This window comes from Oryctolagus cuniculus, chromosome 4, assembly GCF_964237555.1.
Source record: "Oryctolagus cuniculus chromosome 4, mOryCun1.1, whole genome shotgun sequence".
Lineage (NCBI taxonomy): Eukaryota > Metazoa > Chordata > Mammalia > Lagomorpha > Leporidae > Oryctolagus > Oryctolagus cuniculus.
Window position 1 is genome coordinate 45,280,043 of NC_091435.1, and position 16,334 is coordinate 45,296,376.

Here is a 16,334-nt window from a genome sequence, read left to right on the forward strand (position 1 = left end):
CGACTCATCAGAGGTATGACAGCAAAATTCTGCCTTTTTTTTTTTCTCTACAATCACAGTCATAATATGCCAGGGAGTCTTTGTAAGTCATTTAAGGGCTTGTGATGATGAGGTTTACAAAGAGCCTAATCTTTATTTGTAAAAATTAATTTCAAAATTTGCACTGGCTGGCACTGTGGCGTAGCGGGTAAAGCTGCCGTCTGCAGTGTCAGCATCCAATATGGGTGCCAGTTTGAGTCCCGGCTGCTCCACTTCCAATCCAGCTCTCTGCTATGGCCTGGGAAAACAGTGGAAGATGGCCAGGTCCTTGGGCTCCTTCACCCACATGGGAGACCCAGAAGAATCTCCTGCTCCAGGCTTCAGATCAGGCTCCAGCCATTGAAGTCATTTGGGGAGCAAACCAGCAGACATAGACCTCTCTCTCTGCCTCTCCTTCTCTCTGAGTAATGCTGACTTTCAAATAAATAAATAAATATTTAAAAAAAGAAAATATGCAAAGTTAAAGAAGCTTACACTATTATTTAATTTAACACAAAGAAGGGAAAATATTGTGCAATTATTTTATAGATGAACCATTTCCTCATCCTGTTTTTATCTAAAGATTCCTGGTATCTTGGATCTTAAAGAAGTGAACCAATAAATGGATGTTCGATCTCTGTTTCTCTCTGTTTTTCAACTAAAATGAAAATCAGTAAATTTTTTTTTAAATTTTCATATATGTGAATCTGTGGTTGATGATATATGTTTACTTCTAAAGAGAAACAATTTTGAGTTATGCTTTTTGAAATAGTCACAGTAGTACAAATAGCATACTGGATCCCAGGGCATCTTTAATGTCATATTGCCTCGATTTAAATCCAAATCTCATCATTTGTCAATTAGGAGAAATTTATAAATCCACTTAATCATTTTTTTCTGGCTATTTAGTAGGAATAACACCTGTCTTAAAATTGTTGAGACAATCTACAGATTTGAGTTAAGGAATACGGACAAGATATTTTTCTTCTTCCATAATTGTTCTGCTGTGAACCAGTTTCCCCTGAATTTGTGACTCACTTCTTCTGGGTTTCCAAGCAGCTCTGAAATTCATGGCCCATCTTTTTGTTCTTCAACAGTTCTTATTTGCTGCTTCATTCATGAAGGAATAACTTTCCCTCATTGAAATTCTTTTATTTTTGAATAATTTTTCAGTGAAAAATGTATATTGTACTTCCTCCTATCCTTTGTAAAATCTCATTGTGAATTCTCAATAACTTTCCCATCCAAAGCAAAACATGCTTCCCCCAAGATTCCAGATGCTGTACAATGTCTGACATCCAAACAGCTAAATTTATACTAACAAAAGATTTATTTTTTCTATCCTTCATTTTTTTTCTATAGCACGTTGTTCTACTATGACTGTTATACATACAGTCAATTATCTAAGCTAATGGAGATGAGCTGTGGGAAAGATAATTAAGAGCAGTAGATAATCTACCCTGCTATTAGTGCAGGTGTCAGCAAAGTGTCTGATCTGAGACATCATTGAAGGGGGTATGCGGTGGGGAGAAGGGAGGCTTGAAGTCACAAGATAGTTAAAGAGTGTCAGGGAAAAGCCACTGAAGAGGAGTAGGGAAGCAAAGCTGGTGAGGAAGAAAACAGATAATCACTCATTAATATGAATGCTGTGGACAGACATTTACTGTTATGTTTAAGTGCCTGCTTGGCATATGATATTAATTAGCTTAAAACCATGTGTTGGGCTTTTGTTTTGTTTTGTTTTCCTACATCATTGGTTAAGTTTTAAGGTGATATTTCTGACCATTAGCCCAAGAATCAATCTTCAAATGTGCCTTTGTAATCAGGAATGGAAATAACAGAACCCATATTGGGTTTAATATATTGGTCACTCAACGTATTCAATATGATAATTTGAACATGTATGTGATTCAGTATACACAGTTTGTTGATTGTGGGTCATCACTATAATTTTTGTACATAAAAACAAAAAAATGCCCTAAAATCATGACTGACTGGTTTTTAATCAGTTTGTATTTTAGCATTGTTTCAATCAACGGATCTGTGTAAATGTTCAAGAATATGCAGGCATCTCCTTAGTAATGCAGTAACTAGTAAATGAAGGTCTATTATATGGTTTCTTGCCCTAATTAACTTAATGTACTAGTGATATTGGGAATGTGCAAGTAGACACCAGTCTCTTTCCATGCTGTAAAGACATAGTAAGCATTTCAGTATTATACATAAAGAATAGAATCAAGATCAGGAACCATGAAAATAAGGAAATATTAAAATATACATAGGAAAATAGTGAGAGTAGTCTACAAGTGCTTTTTATAGTGACCTAAAAATTGTAATAATGAAAATTCTTGGCAATCTAGGGTGGTTCATCATTTTTACCAGCAATAGCTACAAAGTCTGCAGAGTGGCAGTTGCAGATCTTTCAATTTATAACCACCTTTCCCACAGTCCTGTGCTATGGTCTCCTTTGGGTAGTAAGACTCCAGGGTCTCCAGGATTTTTCAATTACTGATACTATCCTGCACTAACAGATAGGAAGTGATAAAACAACAAGTAAGAAATCATTTTTCATAATTCTTCAGAGTCCAATCTAGCCCCAAACTCGCTTCTCTTGCAGCCCATTCATGCTGTGGAAGCTAGGCTTTAGTGGATTCTGTATCCTCATAGTGGAATCACTTCACATATTTTTCAGTAGATTAGCCTCTGGAGTATGTGCTTTTTATTCACAACGTCTTGTAAACCATAGTATAGCCTATAAGCATTCTCACTAAGGAGACATAAATATCAAACAAAATAATCTTGTTTTCCAATATTTCAAATAATATCAGGTTTTTTTTTAATAAACATTGATTTTTTTCCTGACTAGTTGAATAAGTCTGGAATATTTACACTCAGGATTGAGTACATAAAATCCCACTTGATTTATATAAAAATTATTTAATGTCTATATAGGAGAGATTTGAGTGTTTAAGAACACTAAATTGCAATTTGCCAAGAAAGATCAATAATATATTGAATTATTAAAAGTTATTATAAGCAGTCAATTTTAATTGGCTTCATTTTTGAGGTCAATAGGTATTAACTTTCATTTTTATAAAATATTTCCATGTTAATGACTTCAAGATCTATTGTTTTGAGGATTTCCTTAGGCGTGTGAAACTAAGGTTGAAGGCAGTTAAGGGTGCTTAAATTCCTTTACAAGCCTATTATAAGCCAATATTCAATCAAAACGATTATTGCTAGCCATTAAAAAATCCACTCAGTATCAAGGGTAATAACTCTTGCATGTTATTACTGGGAATTCCTACAAAGCAAAAGGCTTTTGTGTAGCTGTTTGCAAAGACTGGTTAATTTATTTGACGTCCTTGGGAAAAAAAATCTGCTGTTCAACCAGAAAAAAAAATGCAGAGCAGTTTTGTCCCCATTATCTCTGAACAAGAAGTGTCAAAAAGCTCCGGGCTAGAATTAACATGAGATAGGCTATTACAATTGTAAGAGCATTTAGCAGCCTTCCCTACTGACTTGGGGTGATAATATATACAGCCCCTGTGTAATCCGTCTCCTCTGCTGCTCTCATATTGCCTCTGTCCTCCCCTCCTTCTTCACTAATATGCATGCCTTATTATAAATCATGATGAGGTAAACAGCAGTATTTTACTACTAACGTGGCACCACTGGCTGGAATTTTACCTTTGGCAAAGTCATATAAAAAAAATAGCAGTTTTTGTGGAACCATTTTCTAGAAGTCAAGCAAAACAGTTAAGTACAGGAATATTCCATGACTCATGTTTTAGGAAGTGAGCTGTCTGGTACCTTTTTGTTGAAAAAAAAAATCTTTTCCCATATTGTTAATTTTCACAGGCAAGAGATCAAAATTTAATTTAGACTGTGGTATCATAGCTTAAGAAATAAAATACAACTGCTTTAGTAAGGGATGGAGAATGCATCTTCTTGACTCAGAATATCCGTAATGATATGTGCCTGATATAGAGTATAGCCCAAAGCACATTTAAACCAAGACAGTCTCTTCCTCTTACAAGACCGGAAGTGGTGTTTGAGCATTTCAGTCTCTGAGTTTCTCCAGGTATTTCAAGTTTAATTTCCCTTAAATTGATATTCATCTCTTGAAGCCAAAGGTATAAAAAATTGCATGCGCATGTCATTCAACATCGTTTAAGGATTAAGCATCACAAAATTCAACAAATAGTATTAGGACATAACAAGTTAACACAAGGTAGAATCTATTTTTCTGCAGAAATTCCTTTGTCAGAGTGTTTTCAGCAGCAGTACTAAGGAAAGCCAGGGCTGTGTAGCTCTCTGTTGAGAAAGGCTTCCTAGTGCATCATCCAACATTTTGTAGGCTGTTTGGCTTCTTCTTGGTAGATTTCATTTGTGTTCCTACTTCACCTCACACATGCCGTTAGTTGTGACAACCAAAAATGTCCCCTCGGGGGCAAAATCATCTTCTTGAAGAACCACTGTTCTAAGCAAAAGATTTAATCTAAATTTTACAATATTATAATTACCCCGTTAACAATTGGAAGCTATCACCAGGCTCTCAGTGGCAAAATTTAAGAAAGTAATATGCATACTATCTTTGGTGAGATTGAAGTAAGCTTCTCATATATTTCCTATATACATTCTAACAAATTGAAATCAATGTTATGACAAGTATATGAAAAACTTATGGTCTGAATTTCATATAAAGTGCTAACTACCATTGTCAGTCTGCTTAGTCTGCCATAACAAGATATCATAGACGGGGTGAACTAAACAAAAGAAATTTTATTTTCTCCTGTGTCTGGGGCTGGAAGTCCAAGATCAGTGTGCTATGGTCATGAACTGTTGTGGACTCTGCCTGACGTGTGGATAATCCCCTTCTTACTGTATATTTATGTGGGCCTTTTCTTGTGAGCAGGAGGTAATAGTGAAGAGAGCTATATGGTATATCTTCTTGAAAGGGCTTCAATCCAAGTATGAGAACCGTTCTATGATGAAGCTGTCTAACCCTAATTGCCTCCCAAAGGCTTCAAATCTATATACTAATACATTAAGGGCTACGGTTTCAACAAATGAATTTTAATGAATACAACATTCAGTCCATAACAACCATTACACTTCTAGTTTAGAAATTGCATGTTGGTTGACGTAAGAAAGAAAAAGATCTGTTCCTATGTTCCTAGAACAGTAAGAGAAATTATTGTCTGTTACTCTTAATATATCACACACATCTTTATTGTGTGTTCAAGTTAGGTATTAAAATTTCTTGATGTTTATTGGTATAATTGATTTTGCATTATGTTAAGTTTTGAAATTATCATCAATTTGTGTTTTATTCATATGAAAACAATAAAGGTACAAAAGCTTTTACTCAAAATTACTCAGAATCCAAAACATATGTAAAGTAGTTTTTGATACATTACTGCAAATTTGATCTATGGTTAACTGTCTTGATTAGATTACTTTTGGGCATGGGAAAGTTCATGACTCTGAGGGTCAGAAGGGGGCAGGGTGCCTTAGGATGAGAAGTGAATGATTCTAAACGGTCATTTCACTGCCAAAGTTGGACACACTTTGTGATTCATCAAGTTTCACATTTAGGATCTGTGTGTCTCTCTCTGTGTTTCATAATGTAACAAAAAAGTGTATTACTAGGAATCTGTTATGAGTCACGTTTATTGCTTTTGCACTACAGATAAGTAAGATAGCCTTAACCCTCAAATAAGTCAAAGTCTAAAGAAAGGTTCAGATCTGTAGACAGATTGCACAACACAATATGGTATATGATAAATGACACACAGGAGCAGAGTTCTATATGATCACGGCAAGGAAATAATTAACTGCGCCTGGAGAAATTGGGGAAGATTTTCTAATAACCAACATTTAAACTGGATGAGAAAGTATGGTAAAGATTCATGTTGTTACATATTAGTTGCCATACAGTCAGTATGCCTTAAGAAAACCAATGAATACAGTTATCTGATTATATATAGATTCAGTTTTCAAGTAGTTTTGTATATTTTTGGTTTAAAACAGAAATATGAACACAACGCCTCATTACCCAGAACTTTATATAATATAGTGATAGTATCCTTAGATACTTGCTTACATTCCAACTATAGGTATCTTTTTTACTAAAACGAGCCTTTTAAAAATATGGCAATTAAAGGCAGAGGGCAAGACGACTGTAGAAAAATGAACAATGTCATGCAAATGCTGATGGAGAACATTATGTAAATTGATACTAGGGAAATTCTTAAGTATTATCTTAGTAATAAACACAAAAATGTGAAAGAAAGTCTGAAAAATGTTTGCCAGTCATCAGTGACTGATCATGAATAGAATAATCAAGGCTTGAGGAAGAGTAATAGAGATGTTTTCAAGGATTCAAGACTTGACCTGGAGGCAAGTGCAGTTTCCTACAACCAGAGTAGCAGCAACACTCACACTCCAGAACTGAGAGAAACTGCTATCTGTCCAAGAAAGGATTTAATTTTCATGAAATCAAAATTTAGGCTTAGAATATTTGTGTCTTAGGAGTAACTGCATTCTTGATAATCATTTTTCTCTATCAAAACACTATCAAATGATATGCTAGAATGTTTATAACAAGTAAAATTTCAGATTTAAAACCCCTATTTACCAGCTATGACTTCTTTTTTAAGATTTTATTTATTTGAAAGGCAGAGCTATAGACAAGAGAGGGAGAGATAATCAGAGGTCTTCCATCTGCTGGTTCACTCCCCAAATGGTCCCAACAGCTGGGGCATCCGAAGCCACAAGCCAGGAGCTTCTTCTAGGACTCCCATGTGGGTACAGGAGCCCAACCACTTGCACTATCTTCCACTGCTTTCCTAGGCCATTAGCAGAGAGTTGGAACAGAAGAGGAGCACCTAGGACATGAACTGGGGCCCATACAGGATGCCGATGCTGCAGACCAAGGCTTAGCCTACTAAGCCTCAGCACCGGCCCTACCAGCTATGACTTTATTTGGGGGATTTCTTATTCCTCCTTCGTTAGCAAAACTCAAGATGGAGCAACTCCTATTAGCCATCTCTTGGGAGTGCCTCTCTGAAAGCTTCAAAGATGAAGTTATGATATTCTCACAACCAACCACCTTCTAGTTTGTATTCCTTGGTTTTCTTCTCCACATTGCGTTCCTTCTTTAACTGTCGCTCCCCCTCTTCGTGGAGGAACGACACAGGACCCTGCGCTGTTCTTTCGTCTGCTCGGCCCTCCCCGGGTTTGCTGCTGGTTCTTCCCGGGTTGGCTACTATCCCTTCCACCTCCGTGGAAGGGCAGTTCCCCCTGGCCGCATTCCCCACTTCCGCAGGGGAGCAGCACACCGCCGGCCGGCTTTCTCGGGGGCTGCACGGGTTCCCTTAGATGTTCCCCATAGATGTTCCTGGTGCATGCCGTCTCTCTCCTCCTTTATAGTCCTCCTCCGCCAATCCCAACTCGGCTGCCCACACGCCGAGTACGCTGCTCTCCAATCAGGAGCAAGTCCTACAGTTAATTGGTTGAACTGGAGGCAGCTGTGCAGAAGCTGTTTACTTCTCTCCCAGCGCCATATTGTGGGAGAGCAGATGCATAGAATAAGTCCTAATTCGAGTAACTTAGTCTAGTCCGGATTGCTCCCCACAGATCCCCCTTTCTTTTTATTTTTTAGCGTTGATACGCGCCTGTCTTCGGTGTCCCGCGGCACACACTCTGCTCTACTTGCTAGAGTTGCCACAGGCTCTTACAAGTCCTATCAGGCAAACCGAATCCGGGTCCTCTCTTCGCCATGTTGTGAGGAGGTTTTTAGGCGCTGATGCGTGCCTGTGTTCGGTGCCCTGCAGCGCATACTCTGCTCTGCTAGAACTGCCTGCAGGTGTTTACAAAACCTATCAGGCAAACCGAATCCAAGCCTTCTCATTGCCGTATTGTGGGGGAGACTTATTAGTGTTGGTTTGTGCCTATCTTCGGTGACCTGCAGCTCATACTCTGGTCGAGCTGCTTGCTGGCGCTTACCGCCTTAAATCAGGCAGACCGAATCCAAGCCTCCTAATTGTTGCATTGTGGGGAAGCTTTACTGATGTTAATTCGTGCCTGTCTTCGGTGACCTGCGGCGCATAAGCTGCTAGCCGCCCAGGTGCTCATCGCCTCACTAATCGGGCAGACCGAATCCAAGCCTTCTAATTGGCATGTTGAGGGGAGGCCTTATTTTTCTCTATTTCTCTATCTCCGGGCATTTCTATTTCTCCCATTTTACTTCTGTCTGCCAACATTCCTATTTCTCTTTTACTTCTAAACTTCTGTTTCTCTTATCCCCGCAGCTTTCCGGCACCCCGCCCCGCCGGCGGGTTCCCGGCTCTGCACCGCTTCAGCCCACGCGCCTCTCTCATCTGCGCAGCTTCCCGGCTTTGCGCGGCTCGGCTTCGCGCGCTCCGCGGTCTCCACGCTTAACCCTTTCGCGTCTGAACCACGGCCTACGCCAGCCCCGTTCCCTATCTACTCACGCCCCGTGCTCTCTCTGCACGCGGCGGCTTCCGCGAGTAACACAGCGTAGCTTGCGTCTCCACCACTAGCATTCAATCCAAGTTCCCCGGGCTAGCCTGGCGAATTCAACCCAGCGTACGTCTCCGCCCCACGATTTGGCTTCCTGTCCTTTGCTCCCCGGGCTAATCAGACGGATCCCAATCTGGCTTACGTCTCAGCTTCTGGTTTCAACTTTTCGCCCCCTATTCCCGGGCTAACTTGAGAACCCCAAAGTGGCTTTCGTGTCCGCCTCGGCCTGCCCCCCGCGGCTTCAATTTCCCTAACATTTTTCTCTACCCGGTATGTTTCCCCAAGCTTTCCTCCAACGATATTCCTCCCTCATTTCTCCTGGCCTCTCCCCACAGTCCGCGTCCGAGTCTGTTTGTTCTAGCTTTCACTTTCGCTTTCGCCCTTAGAGATTTCTCCCAGCTTCCCCCTGTAGTCCGTATCTGAATCTATGCCTAGGCTTTCAATAGCTTCTTCCGGCACCCTTTTCGTCCGGCTTTTCCCTAGGCTGTTTGCTAGTCTCTCTCTCCGGTATTTTCCCAGTTCTTCCCATTTCTTCCCTCCTAAGTTTCATATCCGTCCTAAGTTTCCTATCCGAGCTAGGTTTCCTATCCGAGTCACGGCACCATTATGTCGCTCCCCCTCTTCGTGGAGGAACGACACAGGACCCTGCGCTGTTCTTTCGTCTGCTCGGCCCTCCCCGGGTTTGCTGCTGGTTCTTCCCGGGTTGGCTACTATCCCTTCCACCTCCGTGGAAGGGCAGTTCCCCCTGGCCGCATTCCCCACTTCCGCAGGGGAGCAGCACACCGCCGGCCGGCTTTCTCGGGGGCTGCACGGGTTCCCTTAGATGTTCCCCATAGATGTTCCTGGTGCATGCCGTCTCTCTCCTCCTTTATAGTCCTCCTCCGCCAATCCCAACTCGGCTGCCCACACGCCGAGTACGCTGCTCTCCAATCAGGAGCAAGTCCTACAGTTAATTGGTTGAACTGGAGGCAGCTGTGCAGAAGCTGTTTACTTCTCTCCCAGCGCCATATTGTGGGAGAGCAGATGCATAGAATAAGTCCTAATTCGAGTAACTTAGTCTAGTCCGGATTGCTCCCCACACTTTAACCTCAACTGACAATTTGATAAATAACCCTGCCCTGTCTAGAACCTCTGTGCTGAAATCACTATATTGGCAATTTCAGCTTTTTCTGAATTCTCTCCCCTTTTCATCTTTCTGCTATACCCTCAGAGCCATTAACTATTGTAATGCCATCTTTCTTTGTTCTTTGACTCCTTATTCCCAGAGAACTTGTACATGCTGGGTCTCATCAAGGTTCCAGTTTCCTTTTTTTTTTTTTTTTTACTTTCTTGCATGTTATTTAAGAGAGTCCATTTCGACAACTTCCCTGAATGCCAATCTGTATTTTCTGGTGTGCACTGAAGGGCTTCATGTAGATGTTTCATGTACATATCAAGCATAACATGTCTACAGCAGAACTCATTGGTATTCCCCTCAAATCAGCCTCCTTCTGAAAATTTCATCCTAATTGTCTGTACCTACTATTCTCCAGCTCTAAGTTTGGACTTGACATAACTCCACTGAAATATTCATGCTTTATATAGTGGCATTGTACTCCAAGTTTATTTCCACAAAATTGTCTTCTTAGAAAACAAACAACACAAATGTACTTAATGCTATTGAACTGCACATTTATAAATGATATATCTTATGTATTTTACCAAAATAAGAAATAAAATAAATAAGGCATTTTAAATACAGGGGAAACTGTATAGTGTTTCTCACAACAATCATTGCCTCATCATTGAAAATAAGATATTCTTTGGTTCTAGGTTACTCCTCCAAGTTCTTCTGCCACTTGTGTTTCTGTCTTCTGATTCTCACACTATTTTTTGAATATTCTAGAGCACATCATCACCATTGGATCTTTGTCTCTATGTTGTTCCCTCACCCTAGATATGTTCTTTTATTATGTCTAATCTTATTAATGATTCAATTTCTAATCGCTCTTCTGTTAAGTTTCCTACAACTCTCCCTGGCAGAATACCTTGCACACAATTCAATAGTACTATTTCATGTATACTTTTACTACAGTACTTATTATCTTGTATTGTAAGTAGTTCCTTCTACTTTCCTCCCCCAAAATACTGTAAACACACCTAGGGCCAGACTGTGAGTCACTAACCTTTGCATTCCTATTTTTTAGTAGAAGTGATGGAACAAATCTTCTACCTATTACGCATTGCATAATATTGGGAGTGAATAAAAAGAAAGGTGACAAATGGGTGATTTATTCCGAGTGAAAAAAAATGGGACAAATAAAAATATAAAAATTCTTTTTAAGATATTTCATTTAATCCAAGATGCCATTAATTCTCAGAAGTAACATGATATTATATCTTACTGAAAAGAAAAAAAAAAAGGCTGCCAATTAAACTATTCTCCTAAAGCCTTTTAAAAAAAATTTTATAGCTATTAAAAGAGTTCCTTTGGGGCAGGAGTTTGGAACAGCAGTTAAGCTGCAGCTTGGGATGCTTGCATTCCATAACAGATTGCCTGGGTTCCAGTGTGGGCTCACTCCTGATTCCAACTTCCCACTAATCACTGGGAGGCAGCAGGTGACAGTTCAAATACTGCCACCCACATGGAAGACCCAGAATGAGTTTCTGGATCTTACCTTTGACCTGACCCAGCCTCAGCTATTGCAAGCTTTTGGGTGGTGGGCTTGTAGATGAGATGTCTGTTTCTCTCCTTTTCAAAGAAATAATAAATAAAATACTGACAGGAAGAACTCTTTTAGATTGATTTAGATGTGTTAAATTTTAAATGTCATCTGATGCATACAAAGGAAAACACAAGAGAACTTTAAAAAACTTGCAGAAAAATGGAATTAAAATATGTTCATTTTTGTGCAGAAGAATTGAAATCATGTGAAACCATAGTTTATATTTCCATGAACTCTTTGATTACACCTCTGATAGGCAACCTGTATCACCCTGGGAAGATTACATCACTTTCCAAATCTCAATTTCAATTGGTTATGGAATTCCTATAGTGTGCTACATTCAGAGTCCCACTCTTTCAGATCTCTTTTGACTCACTCACTAATGAACGTTTTCTCAATGCTTAGCATACTTTGTACTTCTATCTTCTGATGATGCAGTTATGTTTTATAACTCCACTATTTTCTTCAAATTTTTCATCTAGATTTGACCCCAAATCTGCAGGTTTTGAAACCTGGCAGTTTGTCAATCTTATCAGAAGATGTCAACAGATAGTTTCCTATCAATTAGAACTGATGCCCTTTCTTACATGGTCCTTAAAAGTTTAGTTGACTCTAAACTGTTGGGAAGGAGGTATTTTTAGTCAAGTAATTTAGAAGCCTCTTTCTGCATCACAGTATGTAGCTTCAATGCCCAGCTCCAGTTCCTGACTCCAGCTTCTTGCCAATGTAGACCTTGGGAGGTAGCAGTGATGGCTTAAGTACTTGGGTCCCGACCATCCAAGAGGGAGACCAGGTATTCTCTACTCCCAGTTTAGGTTCCAGTTTATCCTCAGGCATTGGAGGCATTTGGAGAATAAGTCAGTGGGTGAGAGGTCTCTCTCTCTTTCTCTCTCCTCCCTCTCTCTCTGTTTTATCTTTTTGCTTCTCAAATAACTAAATAGAAAAACAAATAAAGAACTGTATTGGTTTCAGTGAGCTCATTTGCAAACAGAGCTGATGCATATCCATGAACCAAATGAAAAAATAAAATATTTTTTTCTAATCCAACTGATTTTCTTCTTTTTACTATTTTAATTTTAATTAGTTTGTTTTAACAGATTCAATATGGCTTAAAGATACAATTCTAAGTACATAATATTACTTTTCTCCATCCCTCCTTTCCTCCCTCCCCCTCCCTTCCCCGTCCCTCCTCATCCCTCCCTCCCTCCCTTCATTTTTTTTTAGTTTTTGAGATAACATATTTTAAATTTACATTTCAGTAAAAGGCTTACTACTTCACCAAGAAGGTTAATAAATAAAAAGCAAAAAGACTCTAGAAAATTAAATATTGACACTTGCTAAGAAGTGATCCTAGGTGTCTTTTTTATATAACACACAGCCAGTCCATCTGCTCTATTACCCATCCATTTGTGTTTACAAGTGTGTGCACCTAGGCGAATTCATGCAAATACAGAGTAATATTTTGAGAGAAATACTCTGCTGAAGTATCTCTCGAAATTCAACATGGAAGAAATGTTTTGCCATTAGCAATCATGTATAACTACACATGATGACTTTGCCTTCCTACATCCACAATCATGATCTTCATCATTTTAGTACCCTTAATATTCATCAGTTTGTCCTGTTTGACTAAACTTGTATTTATCATTTCCTCAATTGAATCAAATGTTGCTGAGAGTAAAAATGCTACTATTCATTTAACGGGAAGTTTGATAATCTTGTGCTACAATTGAATTAGTCACACCAGCTTTTTATTACTTTGAAAGTTCATTAATTTATTCTGTTGCAATTTTCCTTCATTTCAGCTACAACGCTTGGTTTCTGATAGCCAATCTTGTAACGAACATCTCAGTAATAGATATGTGAATATCTTTTATGAGTGGATCCCATTAAAGCTTTAGTTGTTTTTGCAAGAAATTATGGAATTGTATTCATTCCTCTTCTGATGAATATTTGCTTCATTAATAGCAAATTCATACCCCACTGCTTTTGCCATGCTCTTCTGAGTACAAAATAACTTATTATTTCAGAGCTGAATCACAGAGTAATCTCTTTGATGACATTTTCAACAATGCACATAGCTCAAGTTAAGTGACAATATGAATAGCCATGATGAAGTTCCCACATATGCTGAAAGTAGCAAATATATCAAAATTTAGTCAGCAGTGATTTAAGTTGCCATCAGCTATTAAAATGTTAGGAAAAAATGTGCCTCATAAACAACAAAATATTGTTGATTCCTAGGGAATTCAGCACAAAGATCATTATAAAACTATTTTTTCTCAGCTCACAATTCCACCAGTTAACTTCTCTCTCAGGTGACTTTGCTCTCTACACTATGGGGAATTGAGGTTTATAAGTGAGCTACTGATGTACTCACCTGGCCACTTTACCACAATGCTCATCTTGACCCTTTTCTTATGCTTACACCTTAGAAGCAGAGGTATGTTTTTCTGTTTCCAAGATTAAGCTCATTTTCTCTTTGACAAAACTGTATACAGATAAGCTTGTCAGGTGACTGCGATGTAGGGGTCTCAGATTAGTTGGCTAAATAATAAGTCTTCCATTTTCATCACTACATCTCCACTGGGACTTTTCATGTTGCTATAAGTATGCCCATGGGAAGTACACATTTCTTGTTTCTTCATTCACTTCCTTTAAGGCAATCATTGTTAATTGTCGCTCCCCCTCTTCGTGGAGGAACGACACAGGACCCTGCGCTGTTCTTTCGTCTGCTCGGCCCTCCCCGGGTTTGCTGCTGGTTCTTCCCGGGTTGGCTACTATCCCTTCCACCTCCGTGGAAGGGCAGTTCCCCCTGGCCGCATTCCCCACTTCCGCAGGGGAGCGGCACACCGCCGGCCGGCTTTCTTCGGGGGCTGCACGGGTTCCCTTAGATGTTCCCTGTCGCTCCCCCTCTTCGTGGAGGAACGACACAGGACCCTGCGCTGTTCTTTCGTCTGCTCGGCCCTCCCCGGGTTTGCTGCTGGTTCTTCCCGGGTTGGCTACTATCCCTTCCACCTCCGTGGAAGGGCAGTTCCCCCTGGCCGCATTCCCCACTTCCGCAGGGGAGCGGCACACCGCCGGCCGGCTTTCTTCGGGGGCTGCACGGGTTCCCTTAGATGTTCCCCATAGATGTTCCCGGTGCATGCCGTCTCTCTCCTCCTTTATAGTCCTCCTCCGCCAATCCCAACTCGGCTGAGTACGCTGCTCTCCAATCAGGAGCAAGTCCTACAGTTAATTGGTTGAACTGGAGGCAGCTGTGCGGAAGCTGTTTACTTCTCTCCCAGCGCCATATTGTGGGAGAGCAGATGCATAGAGTAAGTCCTAATTCGAGTAACTTAGTCTAGTCCGGATTGCTCCCCACAGATCCCCCTTTCTTTTTATTTTTTAGCGTTGATACGCGCCTGTCTTCGGTGTCCCGCGGAACACACTCTGCTCTACTTGCTAGAGTTGCCACAGGCTCTTACAAGTCCTATCAATCAGGAAAACCGAATCCGGGTCCTCTCTTCGCCATTGTGAGGAGGTTTTTAGGCGCTGATGCATGCCTGTGTTCGGTGCCCTGCAGCGCATGCTCTGCTCTGCCCGCAGGGGCTTACAAAACCTATCAGGCAAACCGAATCCAAGCCTTCTCATTGCCTTATTGTGGGGGAGACTTATTAGTGTTGGTTCGTGCCTATCTTCGGTGACCTGCAGCTCATACTCTGGTCGAGCTTTGCTGGCGCTTACCGCCTTAAATCAGGCAGACCGAATCCAAGCTTAATATTGTTGTATTGTGGGGAAGCCTTACTGATGTTAATTCGTGCCTGTCTTCGGTGACCTGTGGCGCATAAGCTGCTAGCTGCCCGCATGTGCTCATCGCCTCACTTGATTAGGCAGACCGAATCCAAGCCTTCTAATTGGCATGTTGAGGGGAGGCCTTATTTTTCTCTATTTCTCTATCTCCGGGCATTCCTACCTCTCCCATTTCACTTCTATCTTCCAGCATTCCCATTTCTCTTTTACTTCACTTCCAAACTTCTGTTTCTCTTATCCCTGCGGCTTTCCGGCACCTCGCCCCGCCGGCGGGTTCCCGGCTCTGCGCCGCTTCAGCCCGCGCGCCTCTCTCATCTGCGCAGCTTCCCGGCTTTGCGCGGCTCGGGTTCGCGCGCTCCGCGGTCTCCACGCTTAACCCTTTCGCGTCTGAACCACGGCCTACGCCAGCGTTCCCTATCTATTCACACCCCGTGCTCTCTCTGCACGCGGCGGCTTCCGCGAGTAACACAGCGTAGCTTGCGTCTCCGCCACTAGGATTCAATCTAAGTTCCCCGGGCTAGCCTGGCGAATTCAACCCAGCGTACGTCTCCGCCCCACGATTTGGCTTCCCGTCCTTTGCTCCCCGGGCTAATCAGACGGATCCCAATCTGGCTTACGTCTCAGCTTCTGGCTTCAACTTTTCGCCTCCTATTCCCGGGCTAACTTGAGAACCCCAAAGTGGCTTTCGTCTCCGCCTCGGCCTGCCCCCTGCGGCTTCAATTTCCCTAACATTTTTCTCTACCCGGTATGTTTCCCCAAACTTTCCTCCAACGATATTCCTCCCTCATTTCTCCTGGCCTCTCCCCACAGTCCGCGTCCGAGTCTGTTTGTTCTAGCTTTCACTTTCGCTTTCGACCTTAGAGATTTCTCCCAGCTTCCCCCCGTAGTCCGTATCCGAGTCTATGCCTAGGCTTTCAATAGCTTCTTCCGGCTCCTTTTTCGTCCGGCTTTTCCCTAGGCTGTTTGCTAATCTCTCTCTCCGGTAATTTCCCAGTTCTTCCCGTTTCTTCCCTCCTAAGTTTGCTATCCGTTCTAGGTTTCCTATCCAAGCTAGGTTTCCTATCCGTCCTAGGTTTTCTATCCGAGTCACGGCACCATTATGTCGCTCCCCCTCTTCGTGGAGGAACGACACAGGACCCTGCGCTGTTCTTTCGTCTGCTCGGCCCTCCCCGGGTTTGCTGCTGGTTCTTCCCGGGTTGGCTACTATCCCTTCCACCTCCGTGGAAGGGCAGTTCCCCCTGGCCGCATTCCCCACTTCCGCAGGGGAGC